Source organism: Pleurodeles waltl, chromosome 4_1, assembly GCF_031143425.1.
Source record: "Pleurodeles waltl isolate 20211129_DDA chromosome 4_1, aPleWal1.hap1.20221129, whole genome shotgun sequence".
NCBI classification, from domain to species: domain Eukaryota; kingdom Metazoa; phylum Chordata; class Amphibia; order Caudata; family Salamandridae; genus Pleurodeles; species Pleurodeles waltl.
In genome coordinates, this window is record NC_090442.1 from 332,602,721 (window position 1) to 332,623,867 (window position 21,147).

A 21,147-nucleotide genomic window follows, 5' to 3' on the forward strand; every position below is an offset into this window, starting at 1 on the left:
TCAGAGTCCAGCACACATCAACAACCTGGGGAACAGAGGCAAAAAGTCAAGGGAGACCACGCCAAGGATGAAAAGTCTAACACTTGTTGTATGAATATGTTGAGACAATGGATATGAGAGAATGTTATGTGTGTACATAAATTCCTTCATCAATACAAAAGAAATGACATATCATAGCTTACCACTAACATTTGGAATTAGTTGCAGTCTTCTATTAACAAAACTTCATAATCAAGAATGCATAAGATGAAAAATTAACAGAGAAGGGAAGAAATTAAAATGGAGACGATGAGAAGAAAATACTTTCATGATTTGAGAAACTCTGAAACCTGGAGAAAACCAAGAAATAACAGACATTTTAGACAAATTAAATGTTGAATTTCCTCATTAGTAATAATCCAAGTATTAATAAGCATTTCTTTTGTGACGACACATATAGTCATTAGAGGAAGGATTGTTAAAGAGCAAACGTTATTAATAAAATTGAGTAACTAAAACGCAATGTGAAATAATGTGTATTAAAAGGCCTAACTGAAAAATGTGTGCTAGCAAAAGAAACATGTGGTAGAAATGCGATTACCCTGGTGTCAACCATAGTGAAAATCAACATGAAAAAATAATGTCTAATGGCATTTATTTTGTTTAATCATAATTAAATTTACTGACAAAGGAAGATTATTAACATGTATTACAAAATTATCAGTTAGAAATTATTATGAAATGTTTTATTCTTTATGTTTAGCATTAGTTAAAAAGCCCACGTTTTAGCATTTTCTAGAAGCACAATGTTTTAAAGTTTGCTGACTTCACTGAAATGTTTTGCAACGTCCTATGCGACTTGCACAGTGGAAATTTCTGTCCTGCTTTTACTGTTTGTGTTGTAGATTTCCTTGAGATAAAAATTGTTAGTTTTAAACAATGAGCTTTAATGCTCAATGTTGTATTTCATGTTGCATTCTAAAATTGCATTTAATCACAGAAACTGCTGACAGGAGAGGAGAGAGGAGTGAACGTGTAAATGAATCTGAAAATGCTCCATGAAAAAGAGATACCTCTGAAGCGCAGATGATGGTTTATTGGCTGCACACCAAACCACCTCAAAGTCAGATAGAAGCTTAGTTAGTAACATTTGGGACATTAATATAGCAAAGTTTTAGGTGATGTAAGTCAGATTCTATTTAGCTTCAGTTCTGTTTAGATGTGTTTCTGTCTTTGCCTATGATTCTATCTGTTCAGATACATTCAGGTCCAGCTTTACTGAACTGTGTCCCCTTCATGTCCTGATGCTGATTACTGAAGACCTGATGTTCCTGTGCTCTGCTGATAAAGACACAACTGATTGCTGATCCATTTAGGAGAGGTATAACTAATGTGCATTTCTCTTTCTTGCAGGTTTTTCTCCCTTAGAAAATCCAACTCCTTATTTTGGTTAGTGCCAAAGTTAGATGTTTTCTAAATCAATTTTTGTCTTATTTTTATTTTTGCATGAAGCCCACATATGCTTTTCAAATTAAAGTAATAGTTAGGGATTCCTGACCAATGTCTAAAATTGACTATTTATTAAATTATTGTAATTAATTCAACTGCAGAAACTAAATGTATGCTGTTTCTATTTTTCATTTAATTATGTTGTTATTCTGCATTGTTCTTTTGGAGTGTCTAATGATAAATGCTTTAACCATTTTGAGATTCTTTAGGCATTTTGGACAGCCTGTGATTTTTTGTACTTCTATCATTTGGTCTTGCATATGATTTATGTAGGAAAATGGTTCCCTGTTGCAGTTACCCCCCACTTTTTGCCTGATATTGATGCTGACTTGACGAAGAGGTGTGCTGTGACCCTGCTAACCAGGCCCCAGCTCCAGTGTTCTTTCACTAAAAATGTACCATTGTTTCCACAATTGGCACACCCCTTGCACACAGATAAGTCCCTTGTAAAGGGTACCAGTGGTACCAAGGGACCTGTGAACACGGAAGGTCCCTAAGGGTGGCAGCATGTGTTGTGCCACCCTAAGGGACCCCTCACCTAACACATGCACACTGTCATTGCATATTGTGTGTGTTGGTGGGGAGAAAAAGGCAAAGTTGACATGGCACCCCCCTCAGGATGCCATGCAAACAAAAAACTGCCTGTGGCATAGGTAAGTCACCCCTCTAGCAGGCCTTAAAGCCCTAGGGCAGGGTGACTATGCCACAGATAAGGACAGAGCTGCATGAGCAATATGCCCCTACAGTGTCTAAGTCTATTCTTAGACATTGCATTACAGTGTGGCCATATTAAGTATTTTTGTCTGGGAGTTTGTCAAAACAAACTCTACAGTTCCATAATGGCTACACTGAACACTGGGAAGTTTGGTATCAAACTTCTCAGAATAATAAATCCACACTGATGCCAGTGCTGGATTTATTAAAAAATGCACAGAGGGCATTGTGGAGATGCCCCCTGTATTTTACCCCAATCCCTCACTGCAGGACTAACTGGTCTGTGCCAGCCTGCTACTGAGACATGTTTCTGACCCCCTGGGGTGACAGCCTTTGTGCTCTCCATGGCTAGAAACAAAGCCTGTACCGGGTGGAGGTGCTTCACACCTTCCCCTGCAGGCACTGTATCACCTAGCAGTGAGCCTCAAAAGCTCAGGCTTTGTGTTACAATGACCCAGGGCACTCCAGCTAGTGGAGATGCCCCCCCCAGACACAGCCCCCACATTTGGCAGCAAGTTCAGAGGAGATAATGAGAAAAACAAGGAGGAGTCACCCCCCAACCAGGACAGCCCCTAAGGTGTCCTGAGCTGAGGTGACCCCTGCCTTAGGAAATCCTCCACCTTGCTTTGGAGGATTTCCCCCAATAGGATTAGGGATGTGCCCTCCTCCCCAAAGGGAGGAGGCACAAAGAGGGTGTAGCTACCCTCAAGAACAATAGCCATTTGCTACTGCCCCCAGACCTAAACACACACCTAAATTGAGTATTAAGGGGTGACCCTGAACCCAAGAAACCAGATTCCTGCAACCTACAACAAGAAGAAGGACTGCTGACCTGAAAGCCCCGCAGAGATGATGGAGATGACAACTGACTTGGTCCCAGCCCTACCGGCCGGTCTCCAGACTCAAAGAACTGGCACATTGACGCATCCAGCGGGAACCAGGGACTTCTGAGGACTCAGAGGACTGCCCTGCACCCAAAGGACCAAGAAACTCCTGTGGACAATGACTCTATCCAAGAAACCAAGAGACAACCATCTTTCAAGGAACTCCAGCCTCACTCCAGAAGCGTGAGTCCCCAACACTCTGCACCCGACGCCCTTGGCTTGTGTCCAGAAGAACCAACACTGCAGAGAGGACCCCCAGGTGACACCCATGACATGAACACCCTGAGATGACCTCCCTGCACCCCCACAGCGACTCCTGCAGAGAGAATCCGAAGGCTCCCCCTGACCGCGACTGCCCAGTAACAAAGGAACTCAATGCCTGGAAGAAGCACTGCATCCACAGCCCCCAGGCCTGAGAGAAACCAACTACTGGTGCAGGAGTGACCAGCAGGTGGCACTCATCCTTGCCCAGTTGGTGGCTGGCCAAAGAAGCCCCCCTGTACCCTGCCTGCATCGCCAGAGTGACCCCCGGGTCTCTCCACTGATTTCTATCTACAACCCGACACCTACTTTGCACACTGCACCCGGCCGCCACTCTGCCAGTGAGGGTATATTTTGTGTGCCTGTTTGTGACCCCCCATTGCTTTACAAAACCTCCATGGTCTGCTCCCCGAGGACGCAGGTACTCACCTGCTAGCAGACTGGAACCAGAGCACCCCTATTCTCCATAGGCGCCTATGCTATTTGGGCCCTACTTTGACCTCTGAACCTGACCAGCCCTGTGATGCTGGGTCTTTGGGGTTAACTTGAACCCCCAACAGTGGGCTGCCTATGCCCTGGAGACTGAACTTTTAAGTGCTTTACTTACCTGACAAACTAACCAATACTTACCTCCCCCAGGAACTGTTGATTTTTGCAGTGGCCACTATTAAAATAGCGTATTGACATTTTTGCCAAAACTGTGTACCTTACTGTTTTAATTCAAAGTTCCATATTTACCTATGCCAAGTACCTTACAATTTATGTACTTACTTGAATTCTGAATCTTGTGGTTCTAAAATAAATGAAGAAAATGATATTTTTCTATATAAAAAAACCTATTGGCCTTAAGTCTTTGAGTGCGTGTTCTCATTTATTGCCTGTGTGTGTATAACAAATGCTTCACACTACCCTCTGATAAGCCTACTGCTCAACCACACTACCACAAAATAGAGCATTAGTATTATCAAATTTTGCCACTATCAACCTCCAAGGGGAACCCTTGGACTCTCTGCACACTGTCTCTCACTTTGAGATAGTATATACAGAGCCAACTTCCTATAATTTATGTGACTTTAGCATTGTTAATTTGAGGGCAATAAATGTTTAAACTTTACTAAACTGGTGTGGTGATTGGTGTAGGTAAATTACTGACCTTAAATTGAATATTTTGATTATTGGATGATTTATTTTATGTTCATTGGTTGATAGAATTTGATTGGATATTTTCTCACTCCTGTCTGAGTGCAAAGATCCGAGTCGACGTCTGTGTGTAATAGATGACTTACTCTATACATCACACCTTATCATAATAATATAAAATAATATAAGTTCTATCACACCCACAGTAAGCACACAAAGGCAGATTTGCGTCAAAAAGTATAAATATGGACCTACGTGTAGGTCAAATTATTCTTGTGTGTATATGCTGTTCCAAATGTCAGGGCAGGTTCAAGGAATCCTCCCACAATGTCATGTCAATGTTTTTTGCTTTAGCAATTCCACTCAGGTCCTTCAGGAAAGGCATGAAAGAGAAAACTAAACCATAGTTTAAATAAAAGTATTGATAAAACTCCTGATCATACAGCCGTGTTAGTAACAGACTACAAGAAATTCCATATTGTAGTGGCAAGCTTTGATAAGTGATTCCTTCTTGTACTGATGAAGGAATTTTCGTACAGACTGCAGTTCTGTACCTCCATGGTTTCAAGGTATTCATATAATAATTTGTAACATACATTTGATGTCAAATTTCCCTTAGAAGTATCTTTGTGTAAAAGCTTCTCATCCTCACATAGGGGACCTTGATTTAGAACTGAACCTTCTAAATTCGGGCACTTGTGACTGACGTTTTCTCACTCTCACCCTTAACATGCAAACTCAATTGAATAATCATGAATATGATTACAATCATACATACTACTGCTAAACTACACACACATACTTACATTTACTCTTCTTACTGCAATAAGAATTCTTGGTTTGTCTAGACTCAGACCACAAAATATTTCTAATTCAAAAATCAAAATAAAAAATGGCTTTCAATTATTTCACTGTCTCTTTCAGTCTTTTTTATATGAGCAAAGAAAATTCAAAACAGTCTTTTCAAAAACAAAAATAGAAATTCAAAAGATCAATAGTTCATCAAGAGTCTCTTATTTACAAAAAACAAAGGTTCCAACTAAAAGTTCAAATGGCTCTTATAATAAACCATCTGTTAATCACTGATTAGAACTTCCAGCAAATAGTGTCTCTGTTCATCAAGCAGCAATGAAATTTCAAAGTTCAGTTCCAAATCAATTTCAAGTTCCAAAATGTTAAGCTGGATTCAAATTGTTAACACAAAAGGCAACAAACTCCTTCTCCCAGTCAGAGTACCTGTGACTTCTAACTCTTTTTCTTTGACCTCCTCGTCACACTCCCTTCTGTTTCACTGTCACTTTGCTCTGATTCTTCAGTTACTTCAGCAACACTAGGAGGCCATTTTATCACTGGCTATGGTATTTTCTGGGGCCACTGGTCTCCAGTAACAACTCTTTTCTCTTGCACTGCTGGTATTTCAATATTATCTGAGCGAGCCGGAGTCACCTAAATCTGTCCTGACTCTTCTGTTCCTTCTGTTCCTTCAACTGCTGTTGACACGCTCATATTTTCACCAGCCCATGCATGCTCTAGGTTAGCCACTTGTCCAGTCCCCACAGCTTGGCTAAACTGGACCCTTTCTCTCACTGTAACCGATCCTCGGGAACAGTTGCTGTTTCATCAAGGGGACTTGGAATTTAGCATGTGTGGCTTGCATGGATCCAGTTCAGAAGACCAGCACACTTCACAGCTTTTGTTAACCAGAACCATCTGGTATGGCCCTTTCCACCACAGCTCCAAGCATGTCTTTCTTACATGCTTCTTCACCAGCACCCAAGTGGCAGGAGTAAGGTTGTGACAAAGTGTTTGCTTCTCCAACCTAGCGAGACAAAGAATGAACCACAACAGCTAGCCCTTTGCAATTATCCAGAGCCAAGTAATCTGTAATGTTCACAAGAGCATTTGAAGGTACTGCTGGCAATCTCAAAGTTCGCACTGTAATGATCCTATGAAGCAACAAGCCTGTTTTTCTGTCGGGTGTGCTGTGCATACTCATCAGGACAAGAGCAAAGCATTGGGCCATTTCAGTGTTGTAGAGGCACATACTTTCACCAGGAAATAAATTATCACATTTGGGGTTGAGCCAGAGTGGCATCCCCTGAATTTTAATACCTCTTCACAACAAAAAAGGTGCCCCTGCTGGTACATCGCTCTGTCATTCCAACCCGCTATGAAATTAACACATAGGAAAAGCAAAAGAAGGAAGCTGAAGATAGTCAAATCAGTTCTTCTGCAGACATTGATGTTAACTTTGGCTGCTGGGCAGCCTCATCCCCATCTACTAAAACCCATTTGAGTGGAGTGGAGGATATTGTGGTCCTCAGGAAAGCCAGAGAGTTGGGTGTTTACATGTTTTTCAATTATTTTAGACACGGCCGGCATCAGGGAGATTGGCCTATCCTTGTTAAGAAGGGCTGCATCAAGGTGGGGCTTTTTGAGCAGTGGCTTGACTATGACGTGCTTCCAATGGTCTGGGACCAGACCTGTAGTGAGGGAGGAGTTGAGAAGGTTTGTGGGGACCGGTACAATACCTGATGACCCCAAGGCCATGATAAGAGGAGGGGCTGGGTTGAGTGGCGAATCCGATTTTAAGGAGAGAAGTAGGTTATTGACCAGGTCATCTGTTGGGGGGGGGAGTCTGAGATAGTGTAGTGTTGCAACGTGTGCTGGCCCATGGGGCCAAGTGGTTGGTGGATCTTTTCTGGGAAAGCCGAATAGATGTCTAAGATTTTCCTTTAGAAAAAATACACTAAGGCCCATATTTATACTTTTTAAGCGCCATATTTTCTTCATTTTTTTATGCAAAAGCGGCGCAAACTTGCAAAATACAAATGTATTTTGTAAGCTTGCGTCGTATTTGCATTCAAAAAGCGGCGCAAATGTGGTGCAAAAAAGTATAAATATGGGCCTAAGTTGTTACTATGTTCTTGTGATGTATCCATCGAATCACTATGTGTGCATTGTTGGACAATTTCTTTGAGAAACTGAAAAACCTCGTTTGTAGAGTTTGAGGACTGTTCAATTCTGGAAGCAAAATGGATTCCTGGGCTGATTTGATTTCTGAGCAGATATGTCTAATCACTTTCCAATACTCAGCTTTCAGCGAGTTGTCGTAGGTCTTTCTCCAACTCCTCTTAAGCCGCTTACATTCTTTTTTTAGCAGATGTAAATGTGAAGAAAACCATAGAGCGTATTTGATGTGATGACCTCCTGTTTTAGTGGTGTATGATAGCACGGTATCCAGGGCATTGGTTATCCACCTATTAAACTTCTCCAAAAAACACACAGTGTGATCTATAGGGGCTGGTTTCAGACTTTCAGGAGTGTCAGCCCAGTCTTAAGCATTCAGCTTGTGCCAGCGGCGGTGTTGTAGTGTAGCCATTTTTAATGTAGCTTTCTGCATGTTTGCTTAACGTATTAGGCCTCTGTGCACTTTGCCCTAGATGCATTTTATTTAACCTCGCACTGTTATTTTACAATAACCAGTTTCACGGTCTTGTTTTTATTTCATTCTATCACACTGTTTAGCTTATTTCAGCACTGTGTTCTCAAACAATACATTCTTGCTCGCTCTGTGCTTCAGTCAAGGATACAGTCTGGTACATTGCCGATAGACATGGTAGAAGTTTAGTCTTTAGGGTTCGTAGATAGTACACATCCTTACGTAGGGACGTTTCTTAGAACACCAGCGTGTTAGTTATAAAAACACTTTCTAGTGCTGGTACACGTAAGAGGGAGATTCCGACCAGGAACCCACAACTAGATGCTGACTGCCCTGTTGCAGATGCTGATGCAGAACTCAGGCTTTTGCTCAGGTATGAGGGTTGATGTCCTTCCGGGGGAACCTGAAAGGCAGGCTTAGAGCTTTACAGGCTGTGCTCAAAATATAACTTAGAGAGAACATAATTTAGTTGCACTATGATAGCCTTATTCTTATGTTTCACTCTCCTCGTTACTATTTCAATCCTACTGTGTTGTATAGTTCTGGTTATTGCAGCTCACGCTTTGTTATCTAAAATGCAGTTGTTTTATTAAACCAATCTTTAAGACTCAAACTGCCTTTGTCATTTATATATGAGACCACACTGTGTACGAGAGAATCGGTTGTGACCTGGGTGACCACGACTTCCCTGGGAAGTACTAAGATGTCATGCGCTCGGCTGCCCAATTGTCTCTTACCTTTGGGAGAGATGAGGCATTGCTAGTTAGCCGGAGCAAAAACCGGATTTGGGGTGACAAGGGTCCTTCACCGTGGGTCAGACTTAGTCCCCCACACTGTGAACGATCTTGCTGCCCAAAAATCCAGTAGTCTCATTAGGATAATGAGAGCCTATGCGACATGGCGCCGCCAACATTTGGTCTGGCTCTAATTTTCGGGCCCACCGGTTTATCTCGGTCTTATATAATATAATGATCCCTCAGTTTCTTCTGCGGAGACGTCAGTGGCACTGAGGATTTCCGCCACCGCGGTATAGGTAATCCTAATTACAGTGGATGGTTATTCAAGCTTGAATCTTAAAAGGATAAAAACCCATCTTGGTGTGCCTTTTTTGAACTCTTGGTGCCTTTATAATGGCGAATCCCCAGGTTGTACAAATACCTCTTAATATGAGACAACCGCTCACGGCACATCTGCTAGCGAATGGCCTCACGGACCAGGGTGGTCCGGTCACGTTTGTGGTGGACGCCCACGCTGCCTATAGAACAGAACTTTTTTACTCTTGGGTCACATTTCCAGCAGTGGATGGGAATACAAATACATTCCATACATATACAGTAGCGAACGCGCCTGGGCAATACAGGACGATAGCATACTTAGAGATACCTCTATCTTATCAAGAACATAATGATTGGCTTGATGGCACCCTACCCCATACAATATTACCAGTAAGGTCTACTAAGTAATGATGGTCCTACCTGGCCTTCATTGGCCACATATACACCACATCCTGCGGCGGCTAATATGGCAGTGGCTGAGGTTCGATGCTTATATACTGAATTGAAAGCAATATATAGATGATTAGTACAATTTGTGATGCAGACACTAAATACAAACCCCGCGTGTGCTGCTCCAGCACAACCACACGCAGTAACACCAGGTATAAAGCCGGTGACTGTACACTCTATTAAGGGTAAAGTCCCAGCAAGACGGGAGGAGCCTCCATTTTGACTGGCGCAGAAAATGATTACGCTGGAGGCGGTATTTCCCCATACGGGACCTCAGGACAAACATAGAATACTGACTATGGGGGTCATTCTGACCCTGGCGGCCGGTGACCACCAGGGTCACCGACCACGGGAGCACCGCCAACAGGCTGGCGGTGCTCCCAAGGGCATTCTGACCGCGGCGGTTCAGCCGCGGTCAGAAAGGGTAAACCGGCGGTCTCCCGCCGGTTTACCGCTGCCCGATTGAATCCTCCATGGCGGCGGAGCGCGCTCCGCCGCCATGGGGATTCAGACACCCCCTACCGCCATCCTGTTCATGGCGGGAAACCCGCCATGAACAGGATGGCGGTAGGGGGTGCCGCGGGGCCCCCGTAAGAGGGCCCCGCAAAGTATTTCAGTGTCTGCTTTGCAGACACTGAAATACGCGACGGGTGCAACTGCACCCGTCGCACCCCTGCAACTACGCCGGCTCAATTCTGAGCCGGCGTCCACGTTGCAGGGGCATTTCCGCTGGGCCGGCGGGCGCTCTTTTGGAGAGCGCCCGCCGGCCCAGCGGAAATGTTTGAATGGCCGCCGCGGTCTTTTGACCGCGGTGCGGTCATTTGTCGGCGGGACCTTGGCGGACGGCCTCCGCCGTCCGCCAAGGTCTGAATCAGGCCCTATGTGTTTACCCTTTGGGATGGTTCCCACAGTGGAACATTGTAATACATAGGGCACAGTGTTTGCTGCGCTCTAAACAACGGCACACGGTACACCGACATTAGCCAACCTACCGGAAGTGCTTAAACAGATTTAGGATGAATACGGGGCTGCCCCGGCCTTAGATTTAGGAATGCAACTGATGGGCAACTTTGCCACGGTTTCTTCAATAATCCTAAGCAATCTTAAAGGGGAAGCAGTTGCACTTGCAGTGCGCATGCGTCTTCGTGACGTTATGCAACAAGATCAGGAGCAGGAACTGCCTAAAATAATAGCGGAAACATATTCCAGTATCGGTCGAGATAGCCTGGGGGCTAGACCACAAAAACCTAAATTTCAGGGAAAAATTAATAAAGAAAATGCTAAATAGCAACCTGAGGGTAATAAGAAGCGCTGGGAGAAAAAACAACAAACACCCAAAAAAGAAAGGGGAGAATCTCCATGTACGGAGACCCCGCAGAATAGGTATAATCTCAGAAATAGAGATAATATAAAAACGCCTGATAGATATCAATATACTGATACACGCCAATCTCGTTCCTTTCAGGACTCATCGGAAAAGAGAAATGAGAGAGGTGGGCGGTCAAAGCGGAGAACAGAGTACGTGAAACCGAGACAGGAATCACAACATTCTTCGGAGGTTTCTGTCAAGAAGGAAGAGAAACCGATACAACAAAAACAACAGTTTAAAAAGAAAAAGGTGGCAGCGGTCTCAGTTAGACATGCCACTCAGGAAGAGGGTTCTCTTGAAGAACAAGACTTGGGCTCTAGCACTGCAAGACAGTGCGGCAGAGGTTCGCCAGAATCTTCTAGAGCATCTGGAGGTGAAAGCAACTGATGACTTCATACAAGTAGAAACAGCAGATATGCGTGTCTCCGAACCCGATAGGGTGTATACAGTGACTTTACAATTGTAAGGGGACATTGAACGCACTATACACGCAGTCTTTTGGGATCGTGTGGTTAAGATATACGACATCTTGCTTGCCGAACAAGACTGGCCATCTGATTTTGTCCGCACTTGCCCAGTGGGGGAGGAGGTTATTAAACCTTCCTTCTCACCCCTTGTTCCAGAGGAACTCGCAGAGTCCTATTGTATCAAATGGGCTCTTGCACAAGCCCCTGCCTTATATAGAAATCACATAGGGTGGGACAGGGATTCTCCATATCATGTAATTCCCATTAAAGGTGAACCTCAGCCACAACCGCAGTATCCCATAAAACATGATGCAAGGGCACCGGTGAGAGAAATACTTACACAATTAGAATACCAGGGGGTAATTGAACCCTGTGTCTCACCGATGAATAATCTCTTATTTCCTGTAGCTAAACCGGACCATTCATATAGAATAGTCTTAGACTACAGACATTTGAACGTACATACACGTACATATGCTAAACAAAATTCACATAGCGCTGCACTAATGAGCAACATTGTGCGGAAAAAATATAAAACGACTTTGGATATCTCGAATGGATTCTTCTGCCAGAATATAGCACCTGAAAGCCGTGATTTAACGAGCTTTAGCGCGCTAGGCTCCCAGAAAAAATTCTGTTGTTTGCCTCAAGGGTAGAAGAACAGCCCAGGACTGTTTGCAGCTTGTGTGACTGCTATTTTACATGAGTTAGACCTTGAAGCGTTGTCATATGTGGATGATATATATCTCACGGATGACGAGTTGCTACAACATTTAAGACAGGTAGCCCGCATTGTTGTGAGGTTTGCCGAAATCAGCTACAAATTTAATTTCAAAAAATCGAAAATTGCCTTCCTCAGCGTCATATTCCTGGGATATGAGCTGTTGAATAATGGTAAGAGCCTACAGCCACAATTCTTAGAAAAGTGTGCACAATTGCAACCACCAAATACGATTAAGAAACTCCAATCGTTGCTGGGCTTTCTAAATTTTGGCAGAACATACATTCCTGATTATGCTACACGCATAAAACCTTTATATGAATTGATATGTCCTGATTTTTCAAGTAAATTCTGGACAATTGAACATACACATACTCTTCGGGAGTTACAAGCAGATCTAGTAGCAGCAAAACATTTACACACACGGGACAATAAGACGCATTTGGTCATCAGGGTGATAGCTGGGGCCATTGGGTTTACTTATGTCACATTTAATGAGGGTGAGACAGTCCCGATAGGATACAAGTCACACTTGTATTCTGCTGCTGAACAATGATTTGCACCCACAGAGAAAATTCTCACTGCTGTACAGACGGCTGTTATTAAAGAGAGACCTCTTGCCCAGGGAAAACGCATTATTGTCGTTTCTCCTATTCCGGCCCTCGAGGTTGTTACAAAAGCTAGCATTCTGAACGCAAAAGCACTTCACCCGCGATGGATACAATGGGCTACGTCTTTAACAGCCACTGATGTAGACTACATTTTTGACCCAAAGTTACAAACTCAGGAATTTCTACAATATGAAGTTGAATATCCAGTTCCCGCTGACACGTTGCCTATTGATCGATATCAAGTAGTCATGTACACCAATGGCTCTGCACAACCAGCGATTGGAACAAAACATCAATATTCTGCTGCATGTGCGGTAGTGAGCGGCTATATGGAGGGGGAGAAATTCTGACCCCAACATACCTATACGCAGACCGTAGGGGATTGTACAGCACAATTGGCTGAGCTAAAGGCTCTACTAATGGCACTAGAACATACGGATCCGACGCAGTTCACACTGATTGTTTGTGATTCATATTAATGCGTCCAGTCTTTTAATGAATATCTACATTACTGGCGCTTGAATGGGTTCAGAGATTCAAAAGGCAACACCATAAAACACAGACTACTGTGGGGGAAGGTAGCAGACCTGAAAGAGATGCTACCCAAAGGACATGTTGTGCATACACTTGGACACCAGCGCGTTGGAATACACGTTGCTGGGAATACTTTGGCTGATGAAGCCGCAAAGTCGACAGTGGCAGTTGCCACTGTAGCTGCAGTGACTCGTTCGAGTTCCAAACCAGACACAGAGATAATGGCTGCCATAAAAGCTACGGTTGATGGCACGCCTTATCCAAAAGGATTTCCAAATAAATATCAATACTTTATGGGAAGTATGCTGAACGCTGAAGGTCAAATTCCTAGCGTAGGCGTAAGCGACATCCCCAATAAAGATGTAAGACTACAATTGATTAAAGCAGCGCATGAGGGAGTGGCATCTGCACATGCTGGCGTGGCAGCTACAATTTCGCTATTGCAGGCCCGTTACTGGTGGCCTGGTCTCTAGAAAGAGACTAAGCAGTATGTCCTTTGTTGTGACATCTGTCAACAAATTAAAGTATCAACAGCTAAATGCCCGCCGCAGACACCCCTCTTAATATCCAACAGACCATTACAATGTGTGTACTTAGATCATTGCGGTCCATTGACACCTGATAGTGCATACAAATATATACTGGTCGCTGTAGATTCTTGCTGCAGATTTGTGTTGGTGTGGCCACAACGCTTGGCTGACGCTCGGACTGTTATTAAAGATGTGCAAGTCTTTGTCGGTACATATGCAGTTGCGGCATTCCATTCGGACCAGGGCCCTGCTTTTGCTTCTAGGGCATTCAGGGACACCATGGCTTCATTGGGGGTCCAGCTCCAGTACTCATCTCCATTTCATCCAGAGGGAAATTCTGTATTGGAGTGATTAAACCACGATTTAAAGCAATCCTTAACAGCCAGAGTCTTAGGTACGGGTCATAGTTGGCTAACCCACCTGTATGGAGTTCAGAGAGCACTAAATAACCTGCCTAGAGGGTCCCTGGGGGGTCGTACTTCATATGAGTGCCTGTTCGGAACACAAATGTTTGTTCCGGATGTTGATGGTCCTGGTGTGGAGGTGGCGGAAACACCTTTTGACATAAATGATCGTGTCACTGTTTTACAGGAATTACAGCAGTTCCGTGAAGATAACTCTTCTAAAAGTGCCGCCTCCCCAGGAATTAAGGATGTGCCAGTAACACCTACCGGCTGGATTCCCAGGGTTGGGGATCTTGTGCGTGAAAAGGTCGCAGTGAAAAAGGAATTTGGCCCTTCTTATCGAGCACCAGTCCCTGTGTTGGGGATACACGGAACAAATACTGTTATTCTACCACCGTTACCAGGTGCCAAAGAAAATCGCTTGATTTCTATTGACAATGTCAAGTTACAACATGTGGCCGATTCTACACAGCAGACCAAGAGGAACGTCCAGTAGTTCCCGAATCCCTCTCACTACTAGGGAAGATGTTCCGCTTGAAGTTATCTATACTAACACTGTTGCCTCTCCGAGCTTGGGGAGGGTGGATGATTATCTCGCATCAGTTCCACTAACAACAACCAAATTAGAAACATTCGATCAAGTCACCATGACTACTGACGTGACAGATGGTGCTATCTACAGTGTACCACCGCGAGAAACACCAACTCCTCCATTGAATACGGCTATGCCTTTTGCACGAACTGCCTCTGGTTACTTTGCTGACAACAGCGATGGTCTATCGGACTCGTTTGCCTCTTTGACTCCTGATATGTCAGGTCCACGTAAGCTGATGTGTTGGCTTAAAGATACGTATTTTGTTTTTCCATGGAACTATCTGTGGCTTTTATTGACTATGGTAGCATTTTTTCTTTGGATTGGGTTTCTCATTACCTTTTATCTGTTGATACATGGTCATTTTCTTCCCGAGAGATGAGCGGTTGAACAGGTGGAGGAGGTGTTGAAACCACATTTTTCATCACATAGGGTCGAAGAGACTTGTCCTTTGTGAACATTTCTGCAGTGCCAATTCCGGATGGAATTGTGTGGGATAAAGTAATGTTTGATATATACGGTCCCACTGAGATAATTCAAATACTGTGTGTCCTAAAGTTATCTGTGAATGATATAGTAATACCAGGCATTGTATCTGATGATTGGGATGTGAAGAAAGTTGATTCAATGATGCCAGAATTACATTATTATAGTGTCTATGAAAATGAAGATGTTTACCAGTTTAAAGACAACTATGGTGACATGTTTTGCTATAATTATTATGGGCACCATTTCATACACAAAGCAAGTAGTCCAAAAACGATATTTGATTATACGCAATGGGAACATTGCCCAACTCCCCCGCAAGGGAGTTCTAAAACTTATTTTGATAAATTCACGTATTTTTCTGGGCATCATCAAACGAATGCTAAGTCATATTATTTTAGGTTAACTCCGTCTAAAGATAAACAAATGTTGTTGACCAACACGAAGTTCATATATTCGGATTCCTTTGTTTTCCGATTGTCAATTGAAGGTTATGACTATTGGTCAAAAAATGTTGATTTGAAAAGTATTTGGGGAACAAAAAATTGGCAAACCAAGGGAAGAGAAACATTGTTTAGAGCATGTCTCATTCTCGTTCAAATTATTTTTTTAAATGAAACAGTACAACAGACTAGCTGTTTAGGCTTAGCCACAATCAGAGAATTGAACTTGCCTCGTATACCTGCCCCTGCAAAAATTAATAATTGGCAGAAATACATAAATGCCACTTTTAGTGAGCTTACTGAATGGGTCCAGAATGGTACATTTAACACTTCATTGACAGGTCCAGGCGGGTGGTTATTGTGGCCCATAGACACCAACGGGTGTCACCAACGTTATGTCAGCTCCTCGGGGGTTTCCGGATGAGTAGGTCAGACCCTCGCTATATATCACCAGAACATGCTGAAATAATTACTACATATAGTGTGGGGAAATTGTGCCAGCAATGGTTCAAATCATCCTCGCTAGATGCATTTAAGACACATCTCACTCTCCTGTCTAAGAACACTGACTTACAAGATTTTTTGTCAGGTCCGAAGACGCCACGTAGGAAGCGTTTTTTGTATGAAGTATACAATGAAATTGGGAAACAATCCCAACAAGAGGCTGCAGCCCGGTTAAGGCAGATAGATCAGGACAATTTGAAAAAGGCATTAGCTGTTGTGGATAATGGAATTCACACCTTGTCCGACCGATATATACAATTAACAACATTGTTTCTTCTGCTATAGACATTATACGATCTGATATGTCTTCTTTATATCATGGACAGAGTCAGACCAGGTCTATTATGCAGTTGGGTTGGACGCTTCAGACATTGAAGGAGGGTCGCGTTCCGTGGCAGCACATCAGTGCCAGGGAAATCTTTTTTTCCTTTAATTTAACACGACAACAACAATTAATGGCTAAGAAGGAGGCGACTTATGTCATGCTCAACATTGAAAAATTAGAACGATTGCCTTTTCCGTGGCCGAGATTCCCTCTGCAGAGTGGTTAATACATGGGGTTATTAATCTGCCTATTTCTACATTACAATTAAATTCTTGTTTGAAACATGCTCCGGTAGGCAGATACGAAAAGTTGGGAGATAGTTACATCCATGAGGTGTGGGAGCTTCCCTTCTTGCACAAATGCCTCAGTGGCATGAAAGAAGTCTTTCTTAGCGGTAGTGAATGCGAGACTTCAGTCAGCCATTCAGTGATTTGTAAGCAGCTGTCCTTGCATGGGGCATGCAATGCCTCAGTGGCGAACTTGGCTTGCTATCTGAAGGGAGTTCCGGTCCCCTTGATTAAACGCACATTCCAGGTGCCTTCTAAACGGCAGCTATGGCCTCCTCAATAGTGAAGACTGTTATGGCATGCGGGCCGGAATAGTTTACGTTGTTTTGGTCACTAAGGTCGTTACTTGCAGCAGGAGTATGTTGTTTCCCTCCACTAAAATTAGGGAGGTAGCGGATATTTGGCCTCACATTGCTACTTCCAAGGTGAATTTCGACAAGTTAAATAGACTGAAGGCTTTATTGTTTCAGAAGCATGTGGCCCTTACATCTGCACGCGAGACCTACGCACTTCAGGTGGCAAAGTCATCAGTGGAAATACAATCCCTGTTAAATACCAACTTTCCGAGCCACTTTGGTGAACTCGTGGGACGTATATTTCATGCGTCCAGCACTGCTGGATTAGCACATTTCTTCAAAGCCGTTGGTGTTGGTTTCATTCACACCTTCTCTTCCATATTCGGTTTAATACCTTCGACTATTCATTCAATTTCCAGAAGCATTTTTGGGGGATTTCCAATAAATCTGGCTTTATTAGCCGGCATTTTGCTGTTGCTGTTGTTTTTCTGCAATAGCTGTCCCGCCGCAACAAGGACGAATGTGGGCACTCCCATCAGCACAGTTGTGTCTTGAATGCATGATGCAGCACTTTGGAGCAACACTCCTGGAACATTTGGAGTGTGACTGGTCTCTGTCATTCAGACCAGTTTTGGATTGTGTGCAGCCCGTGTTTGGGTGCCTTTGGTGCTCTTTTGAACATACACTAGACATCTGTCTCTCACAGCAGCGCCCCAAGTGGTTGATGCTGATCTGTTGATGTTCCCGATGAGAGATCATTACCAGACATGCGCTTCGGTTGCGTTTGCTTTGAGAAGCTGATTACGAGATACCCTTCCTGGAGGAAGTTGATATTAACTCGTTCACAGGCTCTGCACGGGATGCCGCCTCGGTTGACACTGGGGCTTTGGAACACACCTGCTCCTTAATAGTCTTTGGCGTGGATTTTCCAGTTTTGTCATCTGCCGAAGTGGAGAATCTCCTGCTTTCCATGACCACTGTTTGAATTGAACTTGTTCTAAATTGACATTGTCATAAGAATTCAGCATTTTGCCGCATGCTCATTTTTTAAATTGAGGATTAATATACTTTGGTGTCCTCTTAACTTGTTGAAATTTGATAGGGTTTTAATCAGCTTTTAGCTTAGGGCATTTTTAGCTTCGGCTTAAACCACTTTCTACCGACAAGGGGAGGGTGTAGTGTAGCCATTTTTAATGTAGCTTTCTGCCCATTTGCTTAACATATTGGGCCTCTGTGCACTTTGCCCTAGATGCATTTTATTTAACCTTGCACTGTTATTTTACAATAACCAGTTTCACTGCCTTGTTTTTATTTCATTCTATCACACTGTTTAGCTTACTTCAGCCCTGTGTTCTCAAACAATACATTCTTGCTCGCTCTGTGCTTCAGTCAAGGATACAGTCTGGTACATTGCCGATAGACGTGGTAAAAGTTTAGTCTTTAGGGTTCGTAGAAAGTACGCATCCTTACGTAGGGACGTTTCTTAGAACACCGGCATGTTAGTTATAAAAACACTTTCTAGTCCTGGTACACGTAAGAGGGAGATTCCGATCAGGAACCCACAACTAGATGCTGACTGCCCTGTTGCAGATGCTGATGCAGATCACAGACTTTTGCTCAGGTATGAGGGTTGATGTCCTCCCGGGGGAACCTGAAAGGCAGGCTTAGAGCTTTACAGGCTGTGCTCAAAATATAACTTAGAGAGAACATAATTTAGTTGCACTATGATAGCCTTATTCTTATGTTTCACTCTCCTCGTTACTGTTTCAGTCCTACTGTGTTGTATAGTTCTGGTTATTGCGGCTCACGCTTTGTTATCTAAAATGCAGTCATTTTATTAAACCAATCTTTAAAACTCAAACTGCCTTTGTCATTTATATATGAGACTGCACTGTGTACGAGAGAATCGGTTGTGACCTGAGTGACCACGACTTCCCTGGGAAGTACTAAGATGTCATGTGCTCGGCTGCCCAATTGTCTCTTACCTTCGGGAGAGATGAGGCACTGCTAGTTAGCCAGAGCAAAAACCGGATTTGGGGTGACAAGGGTCCTTCACCGTGGGCCAGACTTAGTCCCCCACACTGTGAACGATCTTGCTGCCCAAAAATTCAGTAGTCTCATTAGGATAATAAGAGCCTACGTGACAGTGTAATTGTCTAATGCTAGGGGTGGTCTGGGAACCGATGAAAGAGGCAGTGCCCGATGGTGCCCATGCAGGGGGGCAATAAGCATAGGTAAACCCACACTGCATACAGGTCAGTGCCCTCAACAGTCCTGTTCAGTCAGTGCAGAAGCAACAGAGGTCCAGCACAGGCACCAGCCACCTTACAAAGTACATTGAAAGGGAATTAAACAATAATGTATAGGAGGGATGCTTGAAATTAATCTTAGCCACTGGTAGTTACTTAGGTCCACATCCCAGTCCATCATTATTAATTCAAGCATCCCATCGGTCACTGTGTTGGTGCAGCTGACTCCCTAATTGCAACATGGATAGCAAGATGTTGGTCCCGGTCTCACTGTGATTTACGGCTCAAGCTATATCTCACTGATTAGATCTAAGTAAGTCAAAACTAGTTGGGTTCCTCGTGGTCTTTTCTAGGAGGGGCCTTGTCTGGCAGCTACCCTGAGGAGCACGCTTGGTACTGAATTTCTTGAGGTGGGCCATTATCTAGAGTGGCACGGCGTGCAAAAAACAAAGGAGAGGAATGCAGCCTGATGATTTATAGTGGCTGAGTTTAATTCAAGCACTCCATCCATGACATTGTTGTTGGTGTGAACACTAGAATCCCACTTTGCTACGGTTGGGGCCCTGCCAAGCTGCATGCACAGAGCTCACTGCCGCTTCCCTCCATGCTCCAATCTAAGCACAACACATCTGCTCCAGGGCAATGCCAGTTGTAGGGATCTCTTGCAGTAATCTGGTGCCCCCAGGAGGCCGAGTCATGGACCTCTTGCATGTCAGCAGCATATGCAATGTGCTTCGGTAGCAGACTCCGCAGCTCACTCCTTCACGGTCCAGCCAAAACAGTGTCCTCAGGTCATACCAATCCCAAGGCAGGTTTCGGGGGCCATCATTGCTACATTATGGCCAGATGCACTTTACTATAAGGAGTTCCACACCACAATATTGAAGGATTATGGCTAGTGGCTCGGGAAGTCGCAGAAATAAAATTTGCTCCACCATGTTCTCAAGCTATGTCCCATCTAGGCCATTTATAAGTATAATTTCATTTTTGTACCCAGGCAGGAGAGAAATGTATTTTGAGGAGGCATTATTTAATTGACATTACCATGCATATCTCACTATACCTCAACTGTAGAGACAGGTAAGATTTGGGTTAACTAGCACCTTCATATGAAAATCTACCTTGGAATCTACTATCTATATAGTGAATATAAACCTCATTTGGAATTTGCAGGGAACTGAAAATCCTCCAATTTTGGGAAAAAAATCTAAATACGGACTAGAATTAAGTCACTGCATTTCATTAACAGTGTTATCCCTACAGTGTACATTATTCATAGTGAGTAAATCTGCATCAAATTTGACAATTTTTAGGTCCGGATTTATACTTTTTCAGCACCACATTTGCGTAAGTTTTTGATGCAAAAGCGGCACTAACTTAAAAAATACAATTATTTTTTGTAAGTTGGCGCCACTTTTGCGACAAAAAATGACACAAATGCGGTGCTATAAAAGTATAAATACGGGCCCAAATGTCTGTGGTTCTGCATGGAGGTTTTGTGTTTGTCAGCAATTGGGGTATTGGTTGAGGGGGTAGAAACCATATTCAAGCAACAACCATAATTCTTGTCACAGAGAACCACAAAAGTCACTAAATCAACCTGCGCTTAACCCTCTGTTATTGTGGCACAAAAGCAGTCAGGCTTAACTTGGAGGCAATAAGTATTTAAAACACACAATTAGTAAAACAGAGAAAGCACATCAAAATAATAATCCCAAACTATTTAGAGAAAAAGAGTACATTTTAATAAATGAGATTAGACTAAAATTAAAAAAATCCAATCAGTTAAAGCTGAGATACTGAACTTCGAAGTTTTCAGTAAGTATAGCACCTAAAAGTACCAAGCGCCACTCTCAGACATCTGGTCATGCTAAACCGAGGGAAAGTTACAACTT